The sequence below is a fragment of the Magnolia sinica genome, chromosome 13, assembly GCF_029962835.1.
Source record: "Magnolia sinica isolate HGM2019 chromosome 13, MsV1, whole genome shotgun sequence".
NCBI lineage: Eukaryota > Viridiplantae > Streptophyta > Magnoliopsida > Magnoliales > Magnoliaceae > Magnolia > Magnolia sinica.
In genome coordinates this window covers 32,881,945-32,887,009 of record NC_080585.1, presented here as the reverse complement: position 1 = coordinate 32,887,009, position 5,065 = coordinate 32,881,945, and positions in this window count along the sequence as shown.

Genomic DNA, 5,065 nt, shown 5'->3' with positions numbered 1-5,065 from the left:
ATGGATCATAACAAAACCATTACGATTTTTCATTTGAATTTGGATCACGCACTATTTTACATTTAACCATCCATTTGTTAGCCATTGATTAGATAATTAGGATTGTTTGGTCAGTGTCATTTTAGTAATATGCTCCATCCACAATGGGAGGCACAATCTGCATGGTCTTGATAGCATTACATCAGTGCCACATACAAGATGGATGAGTCACCACCAATTTTTTAAATGTTGGAAAACTAACATGAGTTTAGCCCATAAAAAATGCCCCCACAATCAGACAAAACAACACTTGTTAGCTCTTATTGCTTTTTGTATTTCATATCCATATTTTAGGTTTACTTGAATATCTGATTTTAGAAAAAATAAAAAAATAAAAATTGTAGGGCAAGTTAATCCATCGGCAATACCTCCTCTTAATCATGTTATGGTTGATCACGGGTTTATGTGGGCTAATTTATGCATCCCCAACACTAAAGTGTTGTGTGTGGGTGCTTGACCAGTCAACTTCTGATTATATATGTGAGATTTTTCTAGTCACATGCCTCCGCTGGGAAATCCTTTTCTTCTCTGTTTTTTCTAAACATCCTTTCTTCTTCTTCTTCTTCTTCTTCTTTTTATCTCCCTGCCATTTCTTTGAAATCGTAATTCTCATCCAGTTTCCTTTTGCCAAACCAAAGATCATTTAATGTTGATTTTTTTTTTCTATATCTTTTCTTCTTTTAAATTCAGTTGTAGTCTCTGCTTCACGCATAATGTAGACACATTAGCTATTGAATGACCAAAATTGTAAGTGCTGCTTTGGAGGCCCACAATTCTAATAATTGATCATTTTTCTAATCCTAACTGATAACGGGTCTTGGTAATCCTCCTTTATTTTCATTCAGCAATGTTAGTTTCTAGTAAAAGAATTCTCATGTTTGTTGAGATTGCGTTTGGATGCACAACTGATTTAGAATTGTGAACATTAATTCATCAAAGATAAGATAGAATTTTAATAGCATGCTTCATTATTCATAACGAGGAGGTCGGCCACATTGCAGTTACATTTGAGATCTAAAAATCCAATTGAACAAGTAGCTGATCAACTCCATTATCAATAACAATATGATTGGTTCCATTCTTCAATAGAAGTGTTTATGTTCTATGTCTCTCTTTTTTTACTCTTTTTAAAATAATAATAATAATAATTAAATTTAAATTTACCACAAAATAACAGAAAATTAAAATTTTATTTTGAAAATTCTGAAATGTGTCATAAATATGTACAACAATAAAAAGTTACAAATATATAAATTATCAGTCAAGGCTCAACTGCTCAAGAGTGTAGGTACACTCTAATAACAAACAAGAAGATTTCAGTTCTTTAACCCAAGTATGCCCTCTGTTAATTATTTCCTTAGATATCCAGTGTCCTTTAAACAGCCTTTACCTCTTTCGTGTTTTTGTTTTTTTGTATATATATATTTTTTTCACACGTACTCACTCTCCACACACACTCACACGTCAGTGGAATTTCACCACAATGGGTACTGGAACCCATGTGACGAAACGCTTGTGAGTCTACCACCAAGGCATGAGTGAGGACCCAGCCTTTACCTCCTTAATTACAACATTTGATCATTGAATCCACGTCAATATCATAGTCTTCCGGAAACAGGGAGCAGAGCAAGAAGCCTGGTTTCAACTCAATAGGAAAATGATCGTAGCTGACTTTGATAGACTAACATGCTGTCCTCCATGGCATGCCTTTGATTTCACTTGGGGTAGACGTTTTCAGCTGTCAAAGTGCATTATTTCACACTTTGTGATTGTGTACACATCTCAATACCCTTCCAAGTGTTGTAATCACGAGTGGAAGGCGACAGTATTCTTTGACAACCTCCCTTACCAATGGAGTGCAAGGTAGGGTCGTCACCCGCTTTATCTTTGAAAATCTTCCACAATTCATCATTTTGGAGCACATCCACCTTGATGTTAACTTGGGATGGTGTCTTCCCTTTATCGCGGTGCTCGGCAATAATATCCACCTCCTCTTTTGCCTGCCTGCTTATATCATAATGTCAAATTAGATATGGGCAACATAATCATCTCTTGCTTTCTCCTGCTTCCATAAAAACATCTTCCTCTAGCCAACTTCTTCGCTTTCTTCTTCATCAGCAGTAGCCCATGCCAACCAATCTTTACCCTAGAGGAGTGCATGGCCACTTCTCAATTTTGATGAGAATTGAAAAACCACTGCTTCCATTGCCTATTCAATAACAATTAGCATCATAAGTGAGTCACTGTAAGAAAATTATGCTGAACAAATGATTTTGACCATTGCTACCTGTGGATAGATTAAGAACATTGGAAAGAAAATTTCAATTGGCTCACGTTCAACTCTAAGAATCCATGGTCAAGATTATTATTGAAACACGAATATGGGACACTAGCTTGTTTCTGGCAGAAGTGAGAATATTAACGGTTCGAACCATCAAATCATGTCATCATGTGATCAGCAAAACAAACTCCAACATACTTTAGGAAAAGATTTAGTGCTCCTGTTGCCACATCTTTGTCCATTGAGTGTGGACGGGAATTCTTGAGCATGTTTCTTTCCTAACAAATTTTATGGAGGGAATCAAAGATTCAAATGTGCATATGATCCCCATCCACCAGCAATGGGCTGTGGGAGATATTAGTATACATGAGATTTTGTAGCAAAGAAGAAACGTGAGCAGTGCTTTGTGATAAAAAGATCTTGTCCTTCTTGGATTGGTCAAAATACCAAATGTTTCTTCACATGAAAAGCCAAACTGTTTCACTTGGTGGGAGTAAATCATGAGGTATTATTATACATCTATCAAAATAAATAAATAAAGGATCATGAGGTATCATATAATGTTCGGGCTGAGTGATTGTATGGTATGTCTAGGCTTTTAATTTTTACAAGCAGGCCCATGGTACATCATTCAAAATGTTGATAAGATGGGACTCAATGGAGATGGCCCATGCACAAAAAATCCCTCCATTTGAAATCCTAATAATGGGAATATTTTGCCTGTTATTGGTTGAATGAGAACTTTTGGCCACCTATTATTGATGGGTTTATGATTCTCCATCCGTGTGATTTTTGGAGTATAAATGTAACATATATTTTAATTGTTTGAAACTTTCGAGTAAAAATCACCTTTTCACTTTTCAAGTGTAAAATCTTGTTCCACAATGAAGAGGGAGGAGTGTATCATAAATCATACTTATGTTATATGATTTTAACAGATATGCAGATAGAAATGAAGAGATGGAGCTGTCACAGAAATTATGATACAATTTTATTTTATTTTTTCTCGAGGAAAATGTATCATATGTTAGAATATTTGATCCAAAAGTTGGGCCATATCTTTATATCACTCAAAATAAAAGTTGGGGCAATCTACTCTGTTAGTGGGTTACACTAGTTCATTGAATCATGCCATTGGCCGTACATTGATTTTGATGTTGTGTCCAACTCAATGACTGGACCGGCCTAATTTACATATCAGTTGATGATCAAGATATAGCCTGATGTATGTCTTTATGGGAGCACCTAAGGTCATGTTTAGGCAGTGACAACTCATTTTGATTAGATAGTTATTTGATACCAATTGATGGGTAGTGTGCAGACACTTGGAAACTATACAAATGGAATACTTTAAATTTAACCATTTAAATTGTGGGACTTATGGTATACCTACTTGGACCAATGAGATGTCACCACGTGTTGGCACTATGCGCTAAATAATGGAGTGGCCCGAATAGAAATTGTATATCGATGTTGTACATTTCTCTCATCTAATATATATTCACACATTTTGAAAAAAAAAAAAAAAGATAAAAAAAATAAAATTTGAGAGCTGCAACAAGGAATTTTCATGAAAGTAGTAAGAAAGGATGAGGAAGTTTTGGGACAGTTTACTAGGTATTCATGATTATGTTAATAGCTCTTTTCCATTTTATTTTGTTACTTAACTATAATCAGACATTCAGAAGAGTTAAGAGGTAAGAAGTCTTACAATGGCACTCTACACATCCTATATATGCTCTAATCAATATTACACTGATCACTGTACTCAAAATTCATGAGTTTTTGTAAAAACAAAATACACTAAATAATGGACGAAATCTTACTCGCATACCAAGAATTTGTTTACACCTGACCTGGCACTACCAGATCAAATGATCCAGAAGATGGCACATGATAACAGTGCCATGTGTGGTGTAGATAACCTTTAAGAGGAGTTAGAGACGTACACATGAGAGAACATCAAATGTTTTAGTTCTGCATCTGCAAAAGCAAGAGTTTTTCTCTTTCTCAGTATTAAATGTCAAAATCTTATCAATACATATCTTTATCTAGCATTAAATGCTAAGATCATGTTAAAACCATTCTCTACTGATGCCAAAGCCAAGTAACATAAGGACTCCAACAACCTTCCTACGTGGGAGTTCATTGACGGAGGACTCTAGCCAACACACGATTTGAAGAAGCGAGAGTCTCTCTCTTATATGTATAGCCATACGCTTATGCTGACGTGAAAGAATCAATGGGATTTCTACAACCGACTATCCAAATCCTTTATGATGTTAAAGACTACATAAGGCCACCACCTCCTAAAAGCCAATAAGAGCAATGACTGACAAAGAGCTCTAGGCCCACGTTAAACATAATCTATCTTCTTTTTACATTTATCTTTACTTTCGTCCTATCATAGCATTGCCTAGTCTCAGCATAAATCGCTACTGTCCAGCGTCATTGTTATAATATTGTAAATTACATTAAATGTCTATAACCCTAAGTTGTTGAATCCTGATAAACTAAGTTCTTACTTAGAACATTATCTGTCTGGTCACGTCCTGCTAACCATCCTCATCAATCATCTGGTTTTACAGACAAATCATATATTTATCATTGTTTATGTTTATTTCTCTAGTTTATTTGATATTTTATCGATTGTAATGACCCATATTCATATATTAATAAAATCGATATTATTTTAGCTTTTTTAGTTTAATCACTTATTTATATTCCTTTAAGAAATACATTGAA